Source organism: Ctenopharyngodon idella, chromosome 17, assembly GCF_019924925.1.
Source record: "Ctenopharyngodon idella isolate HZGC_01 chromosome 17, HZGC01, whole genome shotgun sequence".
Classification (NCBI taxonomy): Eukaryota; Metazoa; Chordata; class Actinopteri; order Cypriniformes; family Xenocyprididae; genus Ctenopharyngodon; species Ctenopharyngodon idella.
This window is the reverse complement of record NC_067236.1, coordinates 31635066-31656215: the sequence shown is the minus strand read 5'-3', so window position 1 is coordinate 31656215 and position 21150 is coordinate 31635066. Positions and strand designations below refer to the sequence as shown.

The window sequence follows — 21150 nt, the reverse complement described above, 5'->3', positions numbered from 1 at the left end:
AAAATACATAGTTAATAAAGCAATTTACATAACATTCATCAGATTATTTTACAGATTCATAAATTTGACACTTTTTGTTGTCAATCTTTTTTAGTGTCATAATTAAATAGTTAAGGTCACAGAGAAAGTGGTTTAATTTGGGCAGTGTTGAGGAAAATTTACATTTATGAATGTAATATTTTGCCAATAAAATAACTAAATTTCCTATATATTTTATATTTTGTTCACAATGTGAAAAATAACAGAATATATCACACATAGTTAAATCAATGACCAAATTGGATTTCGAAGCCAAAAAATTTGACAAATAAGACCAAAATTCTTTGACAAAGAGGCATTTGAAGAAAAGATGATCAATTGACTCAATACTAAAATTACAAAAAATTACAACTCAAATGTAGTTTGTTAACTTTATAAGGTAAGAGCCATGCTTTTTTCCAATTAATCTTATCTATTAAAGAATTCCAGAAATATTTTCCCCTCGGACTGATTCTTTTTCTAAACTGAAACACATTTCTTATAATTTTGTTAGTACATTTTGGGTCACAAATACTCTTGTCTTCAACCAAAAATATCTGTTCACTCTTTACAATCTCTTTAAATGATAAGTGACATCTCATTAAATGAACAAGACCATTAGGTATAGCTTTTACCATTGTAAGAAATTCCTTATGGACAACCGGACTATTCAAATGAGCTTCAAATGTGGAACATTGCAGTGTGACATAAACCTGAAAGAATCAGATTAATTAAAACCATACTGTAAAAACACTGTACATTTTTTAACAGTTTTAATTTATTTTTCCTGCTATAATAACTTAATTGCACTTTGGACCACTTTTACTGAAATGTTGAAAACTCATCAAGAGGAAAGGACAGAAATTATTAAGACATTAAATAATGAATAAATCCTGATGTTTGGGGGAGGGCCCAGATGATCGAGAAATGTCAGGCCCTGACACAAATGGTGTACTTCATAGAATTTGAGATATTAGAAAGTTGTTAAACTAATTCTGCAAGGCAAATCATTTAATAACGCACACAGTATTATGAATGCATAAGGGAATGTGTGTAAACAGGACAGATGCAGTGAGTTTATATCAACACAGATCCTGGGCCGCATTAATGCATGATCTGTTTCTAATTTTAATATCTGAATTGTTCCATGAGATGGTTTTGTGGGGGGAAAGTTGTGGTTGTAAACCAGTTTCCAGGCTAACAAAGCTTGTTGATGAAATCTGGCCAGTTTAACAGGTAATTTACCAGTGGAGTAATTACATTTCATCAAAAAAGAGAGGCCACCTGTCACAGTCAATAATTCAGGACTTCAAGACCCCCATCACTCCTTTTGTTTGCTAAAATATATTTCTTCAGTTTGTGAGATTTATTACTCCAAATAAAATCAAGAAAAATCTTCTCTATATGTTTGGAGGTGTGATTATCTACAGCTAAAGACAGGGAAGGGTTCACAAATCTGGATAATCCTTCTGTTCTGGATAAGAAAACTGGTAAAATTGATTAATCTCTTTGGAGACAATTATTAAAAATATATTTTGTTTTCAATAACCGTTGAGAAAAATTCAGAAACTGTCTACTAATTACATTTTTCGTTATATGAATCCCCAAATATTTCACTTCATTTTTAATCGCTATATTTTCAATTTCAGTTTCTACAGTGTCAAATAAATAATTTCACACTCAGATAAATGAAGTTTGAGCCCAGAAGCGTTAGAGAAGGCATTAATTGTAGTTAGACTGGAGAAACTTGCTCTTTATCCTTCAAGAATAAAGTATCATCTGATAATTGTGAGATTCGAATCTCTCTGTTAAAGATATTCAGGCCAGCAAAGTTATTATTGTGCAAAATATCTATGGATAATGTTTCTACAACCAATAAAAATAAAAAGGGGTTCAAAGGGCAACCCTGACGTATTCCACGAAGAATAGGAAACCTTGGTGATGAACGTGAATTTAAAATTATACAACTATCTATTTCTTTACAACATTTGAACAATATTTATGAATCTTGAGGGAAATCCAAAAGCCTCTAAAGAGTTCATGAGGACCTGGTGCTTTACAGTGTCGAAGGCCTTATAAACATCGAGGAATAAGATAATTGAATCAGACTTGATTTCATCTCTATAATCAATAAGATCCACAACTAATATGACGACCTTTCATAAATCCATCTGTGTTTCATTAATGATATGATGTAAATGTTGCTTTAATCTCTTGACGAATATGGAAGCAATTAATTTATAATCAAAAGAAGAGTAATAGGACGCCAATTATCAATTATAGTTGCATCTTTTGTCTGGAATGAGAGATATCAGCCCTTGTTTCATAGTAGGAGTCATTGTTCATTTTTTGCATCTCTAATTTCATTTGAGGAAACAGGAGCCTCACATGATAAATTCATCACTTTTTTGAGATCAACCCGATCACGCCAAAGTGTGTCAAACACACGCTGGTCCACTAGAGGAAGCGTGTCAGTGTCACGATTTGCCTTCTCTAGGCGTATGGTATTTGGGGTAAAAAGCGCCCCTGCTGTTGGGGCAAAAGGCACAATAATTAACATGATAATGAACAGCTGACTGACTTTTCCATTTCTTGACATGACATGGTTAGATTCAGATGGAAAATAACATATATCAAATTAGGTATCCATCTAAGACATAATACCCATATTTATAATAAAACAATCATATTTAAAAAATATTATATTATATTAAAATATCATTTATTGTTACTACTGTAAATCTATTAAATATTATGGGATCTCCTTCAATGCTTTCAGAATCTTTACTTTTTAAAGTAATTTTATTTCTGTATTTTTAAAATATATTTTTATATTAACATAGGTCTATTTTAATGACAGTATATTTATTGAACAAAAATTAATTATTTTATTTATCAGAATAAACAGAAAATAGTACAAACTTTGCTAAAGTTATTCTTTTGAACAAGTATTAACCTAGTCATTTTTAAAAACATTATTTTAGCTAAAGTATTTGTATAAATACTGTGTGCCTTTTACCCCATGTGTTTATAAGATTTTTAAACAATATTAACTACTTTTATGATTTATTTTCAAACTAAATCTGTTGCTCCATCAATGTTCAGTACAAACATATATATTTTTCCTGCAATCATACACTTTGAGAGTAGTGACAAGCACAATTGTTCTTAAGGTGTCTTTAGCCCCGTTGTACCCTATGTTATATTATGTTGATAAACTGCTGTTCTAGTAGATGGGAAGTGACGTTAGATAAACCCGCTGCTCGTTGATGATGATATATATATATATATATATATATATATATAGATCGACTGTGAAATTTCGATACAAAGGATCGATCCTCACATAAAAATATCGATCCTAAGGTGTTTTTTAAACCAGTAATTTTATTTATTTAGCACGAAATTCAGTGCGTAAAATGAGCTTCTACATGGAAAAATAAACTATTTTTAGCGAATAACTGTAGGAAAGAGCTACTTCTGCTCATCTAAACACACAAGACGGAACTAATGACGGTTCGCTCAGTGTTTGTTCAAATAGAGCTGCGTTCCCTAAAAGCTTCATCAGCACAGAGAAACAATCAGAAGTTATTTCACAATAAACAAATTGAAATACACAACCGTTCAAAATGTTGATGTCAGTAAGATTTTTTTAAAGGAAATTATTATTATTATTTTTTTCATTTAAAGGCTTTTACATTGTTACAAAAAAACTATTTCATGTAAATTCTTTTCTTTTAATTTTTTTTTCATCAAATAATTCTGATGCTGAAAATTCAGCTCTGATCACAGAAATAAATTACATTTTAACATATTCAAATAGACAGAGAGCCTATTTTAAATTGCAATACTATTTCACAATATTACTGTTTTTACTGTATCTTTGATCAAATAAATGCAGCCTTGGTGAGCAGAAGAGACTTCTTTCAAGAACATTAAAAATCTTACTGACCCCAAACCTGTGAACAGTAGTGTACATGTAACATTAATTAGGCTAGTTCATGCAATTAAATTTCTTTAATTTTTATTGTATTCTGTAATTGATGTTAATAAATCTGTCAGAAGAAAATGTGCAAAAGTTTTACCTTTTGGGGTACTTAAAAAAATTAATGGTTTTACTACGATAACCATACACACGACTAATTACAGGCGCATCGAGAGCACAAATCACGAAATATTTTAGCATTCATGAAAATGTATTCAGATTTAGCATATGAATGATGCATTCACCTCATATATCAGGACACACTGCTTTCCCCTAAAGGAAAGTACATGTAAGTTCAAGTGCATGCTTTTAAAAGGAAAAAGTATCGGTGTCGGTGATATTGGTCCTGTATTTACTGGTATGAGATGTTTTTCCTGACTCTCCCTATAGCCTCCCTACACCCGTCCTCAATCTTTATTTTTTGTCTGATCATGCTTTTATCTTCCTTTCCAATATAGTAACGTTGAAATGGCTGCTCAGCAAGACAGAGGGAGAGCAGAGGATGCTATTTTCCTTGCCGACATGCTTCTTGCTCAAAACAAAGTGAGTATATTCATGGACACAGTGATCTTGTAGTATTGATAATACTAAAGTGTGGGAATTAGAGCGCAACATTTGTATGAACTGCTCAAGAGTTGGACTTATTTCAGTGCTGTCATACAATGCTCACTTTCTGTTACGCAAGGCAAAGGAAGCCAAGGGCAAAGCAGCTGCTAAAGGCAGTAAATTTAATGCCCGATGGGTGGAGAGAGATGGAGAAGGACGTCCACTGCTAAAAAGAAGCAGAAGTGGAGAGACAAGAAAATGTGCTTCAGCTACAGGTAGTCCAGATCTTCCAAGATTATTTGTGATTACCCACCACCCAATCTTTCTTAACTCAGTATAACTGTGCCCATTGTATACAGAATTCAGCTTGTAGTTTGTTATAACATACTGTAGAGCTCTATGTGATTATATTTGGTTTTGTGTCACTTTTGAAACATAGACCACCACACTGTGTGGGGCTTCCAGTCAACAGCGTTTCCCTTTAATTATTTATTTTATTTTTTAGTTATTTAGTTATTTTTGTCTATGGTAAAACTTAATAGGATTTCTGTTTCTGGTTTTTAATAATTTTGTCCTTTAAATACTGTATGTTAAACTGCCATCAGAAACACCACATGGTGAATCTGTTATCTGTAAGAACCTTCCAGTTCTGTAAGTTTTGTCTCACTTTTGTGGTAGTAAATGAAATGCTGCGAACAATTCCAGATTATGTCCAAATTATGAAGAAAAACTTTTAGAGAGTAATAGAATTGTCAGACATGTGAATTAGCCATGCCTGTTATAGCCTTAAGTCAATATACGAACACTGTATTACATGCTTGTAAGACATGAACATTGTTATCTCTTTCCTTTCTATCTATCTTTTCAGTTGTTTCTGTGGCTGGCAGTGAGGACACGACTCCTTTTGAGTCAGCTGAGGAGGTTCCCACAGCAGTTACCCAATCAAACTGCTCTCAACATTCATTTGGTAAGATGACACCTTACTGTAATTAAGCAAGTTAGCAACAATAAGCGTGAAAGGAATGATTATTTTCTTATTTCTGTCTTTCAGACTGTGAGATGCAGAAATTGCAGGACATTCTGACCTCATCAGATGTTCAAGGCACAAAGTGTCCTTCAACATCCACATCATGGTGCTTGTGTCAATCTGCAGCCCAAGATGAGTGGCGGAAAGCAAGGTCTGATCACATCGACTGCTTGCTGTCCTGCAATGTGGCTCCAGAAAGGAACTGCAGCCACTGCACATCTCCTGCCATCATTCGCTGCATGCCACAAGAGTGTCTGTGTATGGACTGAGACAGACATAAACATGAGAAACTCTCCCTCCATAACAGGGAGTCCTGCATTGAAGGAATTTACAAGCCCATTGAGCCAACGGTGAGCTGTGTAAAAAAACATGGCAGATATTCACTGTTCAATCAAGGTAGAGATTATTTTGGTAAAGTGGTTAAAGTTATGTTTTTGTTTTATTTATTTATTTTTTTACTTTTATTTAAATTACAATCTTAACTGGACATATTTTAATGCTTTCTCACTAATTATTGAGCTTCTCTTTTCAGTGAGATCTGTCCATTAATGCACTTGTGACCCTGCAAACATCACAGAATCAGTTGGCCGAGCAATAATTTTAGTTTGCATAAATGGTATTGTAATGATGGGTCGACAGAATGTGGATCCATTTGCAGCTAGTTTATTAAAAGTACTTACAGAGTAGACAGGGCAAAGGCAGAGGCATAAACAGTAACAGGCAATGGTCGGGGCAGGCGGCAGACAAACAGAGTCAGGGTACAGGCAAGGATCAGGGCAGGCAGCAAACAATCACAGTCCAGGAAACAGGCAAAGATCAGGGTAGGCAGCAAAGGGTCGCAGGGAATAAACAGTCCAATCGGTAACAGATAAACAGTCCACAGAAAAACGCTCAGAAATGATCACCTCGGCAAATCAAGACTTCGCAATGAGGTTGTGTGTGTGTAAGTCCTTTATAGTCCAGGTAGTGTGCTAAGCTGTATGTGGCAACTGGTGATTGGCAAGGAGGATTATGGGAAATGGAGTCCAGGAACTGACAGGAACAGACAGTGATCGTGACATAACGCCCCCCTTCCGGAAGGCGCGTCCTCGCGGCGTAAATGGCACAGATAGGGAGGGGGGGTGGGTACATTGGAGACCTGTTGGCAGACGGGAACGGGGTCTCCAATGCAGGTCCAGGAACTCGGGCAGCCACGGCGGGTCAGGTGCCACGGGCAGCCACGGCGGGTCAGGTGCCACGGGCAGCCACGGCGGGTCAGGTGCCACGGGCAGCCACGGCGGGTCAGGTGCCACGGGCAGCCACGGCGGGTCAGGTGCCACGGGCAGCCACGGCGTGTCGGGAGGCCACGGCAGGTCAGGAGTGTCGGGAGGCCACGGCAGGTCAGGTGGCTTGGGCGCCCACGGCAGGTCAGGTGGCTTGGGCGCCCACGGCAGGTCAGGTGGCTTGGGCGCCCACGGCAGGTCAGGTGGCTTGGGCGACCACGGCAGGTCAGGTGGCTTGGGCGACCACGGCAGGTCAGGTGGCTTGGGCGACCACGGCAGGTCAGGGTCCGTAGCTGGCCACAGCAGTTCACAGGCGGTTGAAGGCCGTGGGCGTGTAAGGTCCCCACCCGCAAGCTCAAGCAATTCGGAGGCCGCTGATGATCGCGGCCGTGCAGGGTCCCCACCCACAAGCTCCCCACCCTCAGGTATATGGCCCCCCCCCCAAAAAGTTCTTGGGGAATTCAACGGAGGCCGTGGCGGTTTCGTGGGTAAGGAGCTCGGGTGGCGCCGGCAGGGCGAGGAGTTCGGGTGGCGCCGGCAGGGCGAGGAGCTCGGGTGGCGCCGGCAGGGCGAGGAGCTCGGGTGGCGCCGGCAGGGCGAGGAGCTCGGTTGGCGCCGGCAGGGCGAGGAGCTCGGTGCCGGCCTCCGTGGCTGTATCAGGAAGAGCGGATTGCTCTGGGACGGCAGCGGACTGCTCTGGAACGGCAGCGGGCTGCTCTGGGACGGCAGCGGACTGCTCTGGGACGGCAGCGGGCTGCTCTGGGACGGCCTCCGGGCCTACAGCGGGCTCTGGGAAGGCCTCCGGGCCTTGAGGGCTGGAGGAAGCCTTCTTCCTCCTCCTCCTCCGTTTGAATGGTTGAGGCGGTGGCTCTGTGCCTACCTCCTCGGTGGGCGCTGCAGCGGGCTCACGGGGTGGAGCGGACTCACTGGCTGGGACGACCCCTATGTTCCCAGACACTGGCGGGGCGGCCATCTTGCCCGTGGGCACTGGCAAAGCAGCCATCTTGTCCATAGCATCCCGAGAGTTTGAGTGCGTCGCAACCGGCGAGCTTGAGTGCGTCGCAACCGGCGAGCTTGAGGGCGTAGCAACCGGCGAGCTTGAGGGCGTAGCAACCGGCGAGCTTGAGGGCGTTGCAACCGACGAGCTTGAGGGCGTAGCGGCCAGCGGGCTTGAGTGCGAAGCGGCCGGCGGAGGCTTAGGAATGCCAGCCGCTCGTGCTGAAGTCAGCGGTGGATCAGCCACACTGGAACGCAACCCACCCTGCTCCCAAACAGATCCAGAGACGTAACGTGACTCTAGAAGAACAGCGGGGACATGACGTTGTTCTGGAAGATCAGAGGAGACGTGACTTGGCTCACGGAGGTCAACTGTGACTTGACTTGGTTCAGGATAATCAGCGCTGACTTGACTTGGTGTTGTTATTATGGTGGCCGCCATTTTGTGAGCGTCATCTGGCGCGGCGGCCATTACGTGAATGGATGAAGTGTCGCATTTCTCCACGACACCCACAGTAAATGGAGAGCCAACAGTCAATAAAGCATAATCCAAAAACAGACTTAAAGATGAACGGGGTCCCTCACGAATGAGTTGTTTTTTAAGTGGCTGATTGATGCCCTCACAGAAAAAGTCTATGAGCACGCAGTCCGGCAGATCTGACCAATAAGCAATGTTCAAATATTCTGTGATATAATCCTCTATCGATCGTGTGCCCTGCGTGAGTCCTAATAACAATTGTGCGATGTTCCTACCGGGCCATTGTTCTTCAGGAAAGCCGCTGGATCCATGTGTTGGCGAAGTCTTCTGTAATGATGGGTCGACAGAATGTGGATCCATTTGCAGCTAGTTTATTAAAAGTACTTACAGAGTAGACAGGGCAAAGGCAGAGGCATAAACAGTAACAGGCAATGGTCGGGGCAGGCGGCAGACAAACAGAGTCAGGGTACAGGCAAGGATCAGGGCAGGCAGCAAACAATCACAGTCCAGGAAACAGGCAAAGATCAGGGTAGGCAGCAAAGGGTCGCAGGGAATAAACAGTCCAATCGGTAACAGATAAACAGTCCACAGAAAAACGCTCAGAAATGATCACCTCGGCAAATCAAGACTTCGCAATGAGGTTGTGTGTGTGTAAGTCCTTTATAGTCCAGGTAGTGTGCTAAGCTGTATGTGGCAACTGGTGATTGGTGTGGAGTGTGCATGTGATTGGCAAGGAGGATTATGGGAAATGGAGTCCAGGAACTGACAGGAACAGACAGTGATCGTGACAGGTATGAACTATGGTTTTATATTTTAATTTATTTTGTCCCTTTGTGTGTTACAAACAAGTATTGTTCTACTGTTTGATTTTAGGTCGGTATGATTTGCACTTGCCAAACTTGCTGTGCAGATTATGTCTGGCACATTGGACACCTGACATGAGCGACCTAATAAGATTGGCCAGCACCTGTGAATGCTGACACTCTGTTTTCAGTGGATGTCTTCAGTACATTTGAAGAAATGAAAACTGTTGCACCCAGTTTATCGAGACAAGGTTTTTTGCGGATGTTGGACAGGAGGACTTGTCACTTTGGAAGGGTAAGATCAGTGTGGATCAAGGTTGCCATAAGTAGAGTTGGGAGAATATTAGTGTAGCTATTTCATTTTACTCTTTACTACTCGAATGTACAGGCTGGGAAAACACATGGAGACGTATTCCAAAGAAGCTATATGGAATACACATTCTGCCAGTTCCAGTGTGAGAAAATGGCCAGTGTAGAGCACTTCACTTGCCCGGCATGTACACCCAACATGCTTGTACCGAAAACAGTACCGATTTCGTCAGTCAAAAGGGTTAGTTGTTTTACAATTGTAGTTGTTTAATTTGAAATTAACAGAACAAATAATGTCTGACACTGTACATCTTTTTTTCTTATTCTATCAAGGTCAGAGGAACCATATTTTGATGGCACCTTCATTGCCAAGGACACTGATGTTCACCATTTTGTTGATGAGATCAGGAGTAAAATGAAAAGTGTTAGTAAAATATACAGTGTTGCACCTTTGATTTAAATCCACAATTTGAAATGTAGGATTGTTTCTTTATTAAATAGTTAATGTATCCCTCAAGACCAGTTGGTGTAAGCTTATATAATACAGACTAGTATCTTAGTTTGTTACAAGCACTTTAAGCAATATGGTGCACTCTTTCAAGCCATCTTGTGTTGAAATTGGATTTGGATATGGGTGTGTGTGGTGGAGCCCAAAGTGGATAGTTAGTAGCTCGGTCATTCATTATGTAATAGCAGATCTCTGTAATAGATAGTGACTGTGAATGCAGTTTGTCACCCTGCCTTTCGACTCATTTGTGTAGCTGCAGTAGATAAAGCGGAAGATGTGCCTGAGCCCTGACTAAACCTTAAGTAGTAGTTTGAAAGTAAACCTTTATTGTCTCCAATCATTACAAAGATGTCAGTTGGTGTGATGTGTTACAATACAGAAGGGACCGAGGCAGATATAACAGGTAGAGAGGTTTATTGATACCAGCACGAGACAAACAGTAGTGCAGGTGAATAATAAGTGATGAAATGGATGAAGTAGAGAGTGCAGAGAAGTGATACTGTCCTTGTTGATTGTAGACACGGGTTGATTCGGAAGACGCTGGAGAAACGTGACACTGGAGACCAGGAACACTCACACACAGATGGGATTCACACGAGGAGAACAGGAGACGCTGGAGACAGGCAAGTAGTTCGGTAGGAGTCCTTGAGGTAAGCATTCAGGTAAGACGTAATGCAAACGAGACCGGACAATGTGGCTGTGTGTGTGAGTGCTCTTTATGCTGGTGGTGATTGCGGTGATAATGAGGTGCAGGTGCGGGTGATCAGTACTCTGGAGAGTCAGTGATTGTGATTGGTGAGCGGTGGAGCTTGGCGTGTCTGTGACAGATGTAACCTGACTAGTTGTGGAAAAATTTCAAATTTCAGTTTTAGCCAGAATTATTTTGTCATGCAGAGGGATCTGTGGAGCCAGTCAGCGGTCTGCTGCACGTGAAACTGCCAGAAGAGCAGGCAAACTGGATGAAGAGGGCCTTGAGGTGGTTGTTTGCAGACACAGAGAGCTACTCAAGGCTCTTAACATGAACAGGGGGAAATATTTGCCTATCCACTGTTCCTGCAGAAGGAGCTCCAAGCAGCCACAAACGGACAGCTCTACTGCACAGATATTGCTTGCAAGTATCGGCCCTACCTTGAGAAGCTGTCAGTCTCCATGTTGAACTCAGACCTTTACTGCAGATGAGATCGTTCCTTTCTGTCATGCCAAGACTCATTCAACCAAGTGTGAGGTGCTGCATATTCTTCATCATTTGAAATTGTATCTTTATTACTTAAATAATACACTGTATATGATTATAATATAAGTGCCACACTGATTTGTTAGATAATCTGGAGTGGCAAAAATCAGGAAGGTGCTGCACAACTGCAGGGGAGGAGGTCGAGATGATAAACAGTTACCTGTCTCGTTGTGCCCTCACAACCAAGAACATGACAAAATCTGGTAATTGTTGCTTATTTATATTATTTTAGGAAACCTGTCTTTTGTTCTTTCTTCTTTTTATTATTTTTATTCTTTCTGTCTTATATTTTGTCTGAGATTGCATAAGAGAAAGCTGTAAATAGTGTAATATGACAGTACATTAATAACACTGTATAACATCTCTCTTAAATTAAAACTCCATTGTCAATGCGTGGATGAACTGAAATACCATGAGCATTAATGGGACTTTCCTCCATCACATAATTTGTTGTTAAAAGCCAGGAATGACATGCTAACTGTCCATGATATTGGGTGAACCGCCTTCATCTTGCATTATCCAGCAGATCCATCAAGGTACAGTTTTATGTTATGTCTGAGTTACGTCTACAAAGCTTTTCAGGATTTTTCTCACTTTTTATGATTGTAAAGGCAAAAATCTTCTTCTTCTTTTTTTTTTTTTTTCCACAGACTTTCAAAAAGGCTGAGGCTGAGTCTCAGAGACTGGAGGATTTGAGCAGTGAACTGGGGTGTCCTGAGAACAGGTGCATCATGGGTACATGATGTCAGACAATGGGCTACTGATGGTACAGTATTTTATGGACATTCTTCTAAGTAGTTTATTAATATTGCAGTGTGATCATCAGTTCTATAACTGAGAATTTTTGCCATCCATAAGGATTTGGGCGTGTCATCTTGTTTTGTTTGCTATAAACTTGTGGGCTTGTAAACTCCTTTGAGACTGTAAACAGTGATTTGGGGCTTTAAATTAAACTTGAACTTGAAACTCTTTAAATGTACAGCCTAAAAGACATCAGAATCATTTTCTTGTAATATTGTTGTTGCTTTAAGATTCTGTAGGTACCAGATGTGATGACCAACATAACCTTCAGAAATCAACTGAACAACTGTTTCTTGGTGTTCATCAAAAAAAGCCTTTATAATCAGACTGGTATGTTGATAACTCATCTAATATTTTTGTCATTTTTATGTCTTATCTGGATTATTTTGGTATTAACGTGTTTTCAGGTCCTTAATGTTAAAATGTCTTCCATGTAATTTTACAGATATTACAGTTTTTTAAGATTGCTTACACACTAAAATGAAAAATAACACACAGTTACTGAAAACTTATACTCAAGGAGCAAAACCTCAGCCCAGATCTGCACTATAAGCACATTCTCAGCCACACACTTTTTGCAAAACACTAAACACACTTCTCTACATTAGACACAGAAATCTAACATAATGTCACTTCTTTGTCATTTCAAGACACTGCTTTCCAAAATACCACCCCTATAAACCAATTGATCAAACATGGCTGTCAGGTGTTCAGACACTTAGGTGCGTAACTGTAAACTCAACAATCAGGTGTAAGTAGCCTACGATAAAAAGGCAAAAGGTGAGTTTATGTGTCTTCAATGTTGCAGTAAGAGGGAGAGGGAGAAACATCATTGGCCACAGAGCTATTTTGAATGTCCCGGGACAACGTGGTGGTAACATCACAATATATGTTGCAGTCACGCAGAATGGGGTCCTCCACCAGCATGCCAACTTAGACCCTTACAACACAGCCCACATATTCACATTTTAGACAGACAACATAAAATCGTCACAGCAGAAGACCAAATGGATGCAGAGCAGATGAGATACATTGTCATATGGGACAATGTAAATTTCCACCTTTCTGTAAATATTCCACAGTAAATAATTCCACACATTTTATATGATTAATTTTACAGTGTTTATTCTATAGTTTTTGTGCAGCGGTGGTGCTTTTGAGAGAAAATATTACATTTGTCTCATATCTGTTGCTGTTTGGGTCTGTACTTCTAAATAATCGAACGACACAATTACAATGTTTATTTTAATTTCTGACTGCTACACTGAGGATTTACTCCCTTATTCTTTATCAGGTGACGTCATTTCCAGCACTAGGTCTTCCTCAAGCTTCGGTCTCTTGTGAGTTCGGCTGCAGTATTTCCTAAGCAGCTGAGTAGGAGTTCTTAAAATAAAGAAACAAGGAAGACAATCTTTAGTGTGTGTGTGTCTTCCTAACCTCTTACCCCTTCATAAGATGACTTTTTGAATCAAAATTTTTGCACTCTGCTCCAGGTTATGGGATGTACACTTGCTTGTGTTTTTCCTGCTGTTTATAATGTACAGGTCAAATTTGAATTGAAGGGATGTTATTTGTGTGACTTCAGAATCCAGCAACATCCTCACCAAGAAGATTTTTTAAGCGTACATGTCAAAAGTGTGGCTTCAAGAGGAAGATCATTGTGATGAGGGAGATGAGACAGCACTGCACCTCTCTCAGAAGGCTGGGAACATCCGGACAATGAAATCAGAAATGTCTCCTGGCAGAAACAGTGGGAAGAAGATAACTTTTATTACCTTCTTGCTGTGATGCTTTTGGGGAAACTATGGAATCGTACCAACCACCGCTACATATCCTGGTTATGAATGCTGTAATATTAATAAAGTTTATACATTTTTTCTTTTAATTTGCTGTCTGTGGCGATGGGGTGAAGTGGGAGGGGAAGAGCGCAGGTTTGATACTGTTGTGGGAGGAGTGGTTGGAGCTTCATTCTGGGTTGGGATTTGAGAACAAAGAGAGAAAAGAGGTGAAAACAGCAAAATGTCTGGGCCTAGAGACTTGGTATTGGTTTCTATAATCAGGGGTACAAAAATCTCCATAAAGCACGTCAGTTTCAGGATTTTTAAATAATTTTCCTTTGTCCTTTGGTGATAAAAAATCATGGATCATCTAGATGATCAGACATTGAATATCAAATATGACAATAATACTCCACTCACTTTGAGATCCTCATTATGGATTCCTTGTGGCTGGATCTAAATGGTCTGTAGTTCTTCAGTAAAGTCAGCTCAATAACAGCTCAATGGAAGTATTGTCATGCCTCGCTTTAATTTTTCCTTCTAGGCAGTTTAAGTGAAGAGTGTCATCGCGGGCTACTGTGTCTTCTTCAGAAAAGGCTTGCAGATGTGGAGGAGGAGGTCCAAGCCGTGTGCTCAAGTTACAGCCTATGGAGGACCAGGAGTGAATTATATCAGGATTTTTGCATGTCAGTGAAAGTAACTGCTGTTTAATGGGTCGCGTTTAGTGACTATTTATATTGTTTCATGCCTGACAACAGAAAATCTAAATCAAAAACGTCTTTATTGGGGATTTGGTTTTATTAAAATATAGTATGTGACAATTTAGAGAGTAGAATGACGTCACGAATATGTTATCACGTGACACCCTCCGGTGGCATATACTGTGATCCGAAGCCGCTCCCTCGTTCATTCCTTCAGTTCATTACAGTAGCCTATTTGGAAAGCAGACAGAAACAAAAGTGACAGAGCAGGTGTGTCCCAAATGACACACTACACTATGAAACTAAGCACTCTACCATCGTCTCAGATGAAACAAGTTTTTTAAGTTTTTTATCATTATTACTAAAGAATACAAAACTTTAATTACAACAAAGGCAAAACTAGACATTCACCAGAAATACGTGAAAGCCTTTGAACACATTGAAACTAAACAGAGCATCATAGATTAAGTAAATGTACATTAAATAGATAAAATAAACCAAATAGACAAATTAAAATTAAATTAAAGGTGCCCTAGAATTGAAAATTGTATTTACCTTGGCATAGTTGAATAATAAGATTTCTGTAGATGGTAATCACATACCGTGAGCCTCAAATATCATTGTTTCCTCCTTCTTATGTAAATCTCGTTCGTGAAAAAGACCACGTAAAAAAGGGCGAATCCCAACATAACACCGACTGTTATGTAACAGTCGGGATCATTATTATGTACGCCCCTTTGGACCACTGTGTTTTTTGAAAACCAAAGTCACTGCACCCGTTTACCAAGAAATTTTAGAGCACTTCATGCTTCCTTCTGCTGACCAGCTTTTTAAAGATGCTGATTTCATTTTCCAGCAGGATTTGGCACCTGCCCACACTGCCAAAAGCACCAAAAGTTGGTTAAATGACCATGGTTTTGTTGTTCTTGACTGGCCAGCAAACTCACCAGACCTGAACCCCATAGATAATCTATGAGGTATTGTCAAGAGGAAGATGAGAGACACCAAACCCAACAATGCAGATGAGCTGAAGGCCACTGTCAAAGAAACCTGGGCTTCTATACCACCTCAGCAGTGCCACAGACTGATCGCCTCCATGCCACGCCGAATTGAGGCAGTAATTAAAGCAAAAGGAGCCCCTACCAAGTATTGAGTACATATACAGTAAATGAACATACTTTCCAGAAGGCCAACAATTCACTAAAAATGTTGTTTTTATTGATCTTATGAAGTATTCTGATTTATTGAGATAGTGAATTGGTGGGTTTTTGTTAAATGTGAGCCAAAATCATCACAATTAAAAGAACCAAAGACTTAAAGTACTTCAGTCTGTGTGCACTGAATTTATTTAATACACGAGTTCCACAACTTGAGTTGAAATACTGAAATAAATGAGCTTTTCCACGACATTCTCATTTATTGAGCTGCACCTGTATATAGCAGATAACCTAAAGCAAATTACAAGTTGAAGAATTCAACAAAAGCATCATCACAGAGAAAATAGCACTAGGGCTTTAATTCATAGTTTATAGGTTAGTCTGAGAATAAAACTTGGACAGACATGTACGTGTTTAAAACATCTGTTAAGAGTAGAGGTTTACTTTATATTTTCCTAAAGCATGTCTGGTAAATAATATAGTGTTGCACTGACAATTTATAAGGTCATTGCAGAAGAACTGTTTCATTATTCCATGTTTTTGAGGTTTTTGGATAGTTATTAGAAGATCATTTAGGCATTGAAGGAAAGGGAGTGATTAAAAGTCCTGGTAATTGATTTTATTATGTGTTGTGACAGTGCTACAAGGCACTGCACATTGAGACCACAGAAATTAGGAGAGACTATAAAATTATAAAAATGTAGACAAGATAGTGAAGATCCAGTAGCGACTGCAAATTGATATTTGTTCTTTGAATTTTATATTTGTATCTATAAAAAAAGACTTGTATTTTGTTTTGTTTTTTACTATTACAGTTTTGATTTTGAAACTTACCTACATTATTTTAGGCTATAGATGAGAGACGAGCGCGAATGGCGAGTTTACCTGAACTTTCTCATGGTGTGCCATTAAAAGTAAAATATCCAAGTGGCTTGATGAGGACTAGGACATTTGTTTTAAGTGATTCAGTTCAGGTTGGTAAGGTTTATTTTATTTTATTTTTTATTTTTTTTGGCATGCAAATTTTTTCTGTCTTTAAATGTGAAATAATCAAAATGTATAGGCACTGTTTGACTTCGTTGGAGAGGTGGAGGATGCTACAGAATGGTTCCATACTCAGGAAGCCTTATCACCACCACTTAGAAATGACCTATGTGGAACCATTTCTGAAAGAAATATCACAGGACCAACCACACTGTTTGTCCAGTGGATTTCTTCCAAAGATGCAGAGGTAAATTTTACAAAATGTTATTTTTTCAAAATTTTCTTAGCCTGCCATTTACTGTTTTATATAATTTGTTCAGTTTATGCAGACCATTCCTACACCTAATGGCAATGACAACCACGATAAAGATGATTATAATTCTGGGACTGTCAGCCCATTGGATCAACCTAGCACCTCTAATGAACATCTGACATCGTTCTCCCCTCAATCAGAGCAGGAAAAGACTGTCCAGAAGTATGGATTAAAATGTTATAGTACCAATGTAAACCCATAGTTACCTCTATACCTGTATCCCATTTGATATATTATGTCATCTTTTGTCATTTGCATTCGCATTCATAATCATATTCTTTTCCAGGACCAACCTCCAAACAATACTGAGTCTCCTTTCAGCCAAGATAGATGACGATAGTCCCACTATTAACCAGATCAATGTTGTAAGGGATTACAAAGGCAATACCCACAACATACTGTGAAGCACTGTTCAGGCTTTTAGTCGGTGACGATTTAACCTCGGAGCAAGACTGGATGTCATTTTTGTTGTTGATACAAAAGCAGCAGAGGGGGCTGTGGACGGTGGTGGTCCAAATAGAGAGTACCTCAGATTGCTCCTTAAGGCTGTCCAACAGTCTCGCATATTTGAGGGCCCTGAAAATAGTAAGAGGTTTCGTTTTGACACTGAAGGTAAATATTTTGGAAATTTTCTTTACAGCTTTGCATAAAGGTCTTTACAGGCAGATATCACAAATGATATCAGTTTGTATAACTCATGGGGGAATGGGGCCACACTTCTTTTCAGAAAGGCTCTTTCTCCAGGTTTGTGGTAAACCCACCCCTCCTGCAACCTTGGATGAAGTAGATGATGAGACCTTCAAAGAAATGCTTTGCAAAGTAAGTATTTTCCTTAAAGTGCAGTGAGCTAAATTTGGAAGTTGTGCATGAAGAGTACCCCTGTACCCCTATTAATACAGTGTTTTTGTATTGCAGCTGCAACAGGACTGTTTGTATGTTTTATCTGGTATCTTTTTCAGATAAAAGAAGCTGAAACTGTTCCAGAAGCCAAAGCTGCCATTGAAATGGCAGAAGATTGCCTGTCCATTATTGGAGCCTTTAGGTCCATTAGCACTCTTAAGCAGCGGGACATGCTGGTACAGTCAGCTGTCGAGTATTATGCTGATGGGAGATGCAATGCTGTACTGCAACTGTATGTAATATCAAAAACTTTGTTTATTGATATTGTTTTTAGACCTAGTTCGTTGTAGATTCTACATGTTTTTTTACAGGGATGTTGATGGTTTTAACACTCTTGGACTTGTTCAAGAAATGCAGACACACACAGATCTGTTTCACACCATATTTATTAAAGACAAAAAACCACTGAGATCCCCAGACCTGACATCACTTTTTGAAGTAAACCTGTCAGATCAAGACACCTATAAGAGAGAACTAGAGACCAGGACCTTGTGCTTCTGGAGAGACTGGATCATTGATGTTGAAGGCATTTACAAATCTTTTTTTTTGTTTTATAAAGTTATGCACAGCTGCTGTATTCACAATTTATTTGCATATGATTAAAAGTGTGAAATTGCTTTTATAAAGTGGTTCGTCCAACAGGGTTGATGTAAATGACATTTCACACAAATATTGATATTTTACTTGCTTACCTCTTCTCTGTTCCAACAGAAGAGAGCAGGTAGAGATGTCAATGTTTGTTACTAAATTAGATTTTAGACACTATTGCAAATTTTGCATTTGACACTGAACCATTGTATTTCTCAAAACATCACATGGTAGCATGGTTTCTCCTGAATGTATCACATTTTTAACAAGTTACATGGAGAATGATTACACAATTTATTTACAAGCTATTTACTGAAAAGTAACTGATACACTTTCAGCCTGTTTGGAATGGCACAAACAGTGCAGTTGTCAGACTGAATATCTACCTGTGTTACAGATGGAGAATGTTCACCATTGACGTTGGAGAATGTGCTGGAGTTTACTTCAGGGTCTTCAGCCATTCCACCTCATGTCTTTCTGCAGCAGCCCAAAATCGAATTTCTCCATGATGTACCAGAGAAAATATTCCCAGAGGAAAACACTTGCAACATTGTGTTAAAATTGCCTATCCATCACAATTATGAGTCATTTAAAACACACATGAGCAATGGCATACTGTGGGCACCAACATTTGGCACAGCGTAGTTCAACACATTCGCATTAAAGGAATTGTTAAACCATGAATGAAACTTAGCCCATAATTTACTCACCCTCTTGCCATCCTAGGTGTACGTCTTCCTTTCCTCAGGCAAACACAACTGGAGTAACATTAAATAAAATCCTAGCAGTTCATAGCTTTGTAATACCATTCAGTGGCATTAGAAAGCTATGAACTGCCAGAATTATATTTAGTACTCCAATTGTGTTTGCCAAATCCTTCCTTTTATTGTACAACCACAATTATCCGCTGCGTTTGCAACGTCTTCCCTCAACTGTAAAACTCTTGTACATATAAAATGATAAACATTTTTTAAATTTATTGTTTTATTAAACTACATTCAAAAACAGGAATTAAATAAACAACTTTAAATATGTCTATTAATTTGCCCATATAAAAAGTGATTCATTTATATACATTTTTATGTTTGAATTATTAAATTAATTAATTGATTCTTCGTTTTATTTTTAAGTGGCACTCCTGGTCCTCCATAACGGTCCGTGTCCTGGTTAAAATTGCTTATTTCTCTGGATTTAAACATTCTTGGAAACATCTGAGATAATGTAAGTACACAAGTCAACAAAATATATAACACTGTTCTAGTGGTTTTTGGATATTATATTTTAATCCAATAATCCCACATATTGTGCCTATGAGTCAACGCTTTAATGAATGCTACCACCATTTATTATTTAAAAAAAGACATACTAAATACATTAATACAAATGTAATACAAGTATAACTATAATACAACTATTGTTTGTATTCCAAAAGTGAGATTGAACTGTTTTTTCTCTCTCTCTCTCGCCATAATCATGAAAAATTAATCTTTCATTTGTCTTTGTCTCCCTCTGCTGGTAAAACACAAACACAAATATATTCAGGCTCTATATTTTCTCTGTAACAAAACTCCAACCTTTTTGAATGTATACAGTGCATTTATACAAATAAAATGGTTAATCAATGAATGAGAAACTGTAATTTGCTGCTCTGAAATAAAAGGTGCTTCACTGCCACCTCCTCAGGTCTGTCAGAGGATCGTTGAAATCTAAATGAAGTCTTAATTTATAACAGTGAAGTCACTGTATCTTCAGTCTGTTGATTCTGTTGACTGTGAGTCTCTGTAGTGGATCCTTATTCACCATCAGATGATCATGAGGAGATCAGACTGTCATGTGCTAAAATAAAACACAAACAGTCACATATGCAGTATGAAACATTACGCCTGTCACATCTTTTCTTAAGAAAACTTAGCACTAACTAGATAAGATATATCAATTCATTCTCACACATGATAATATAGCTTCTATCTGATGCTCAAAGTCACTTTACAAAATGTTATTTCTTTTTAACACCACAGAACCAAACTGTTTTAACAGAGGTGTGTCGACTCTTTATAACCACTGTACATGATTGTAAGTTATACTGTATTTTTCAACATGTCCTCTGATGTACATTCAGGATTTGTTTTGCTGTAACTTGTATTAAAGTGAAGAAATGTTTGCTAAACTTGTACTCTGTGCTGTGATTGGCTGAAGCAGATAAAGTGATTTTATGTTTTAAAAGCTGTTACAATTATGACAATATGACAATGTTTTTGGTGAGTTTATAATGTAATACTTTTTTTCATAATGTAAAAAAAGCTCAAGATTTCATTACATTTTGAGAAAATTGTTACATTATGAACATTTTATTACAATAATAATATAATACTTATTACATTATGTGCAGTTATTACATTATGAGTTGCTACAAACCCAAACCTCAGATTATCACACACACAGACACAGTTAAAGGGTAAAAGCTGGAAATAACATCAATATTATTTTCACAATCAGTCACAACACTATGAGCAGAATTAAACTCAATTTAACACAGTTTAAAGTTCAGAGACCTACAGAAACTGAAGCTGAATTTAAGACTCATTATCTGATGATCTCAGACACAATATTCACACACATGTGCTGTTACTGAACCTGGTACAGTTTCCTTTTATTTCTAGTGAGTAAAACAGCCATTTAAACTTTATATGAAAATATGATGATGAAAACTGTTAAAACCTATTGTTACCTTAGTATCTGCAGTTTATAATGTGGATCATTCT

At 38.7% G+C, this 21150-nt stretch overlaps 1 protein-coding gene and 1 long non-coding RNA gene across 50 annotated transcripts in view; one reads left to right on the top strand and one right to left on the bottom strand.

Annotated features, from left to right (window-relative positions):
* The window catches only part of LOC127498610 (NACHT, LRR and PYD domains-containing protein 12-like), a 362780-nt gene that overhangs the window by 291957 nt on the left and 49673 nt on the right, over window positions 1-21150 (bottom strand). The gene's annotated exons all lie outside the window — the stretch shown is intronic.
* LOC127498623 (uncharacterized) lies at window positions 10284-12225 on the top strand. Its single transcript, XR_007925928.1, has 3 exons — window positions 10284-11369; window positions 11817-11890; window positions 12198-12225. It is a non-coding gene; the product is annotated as an uncharacterized LOC127498623 (long non-coding RNA).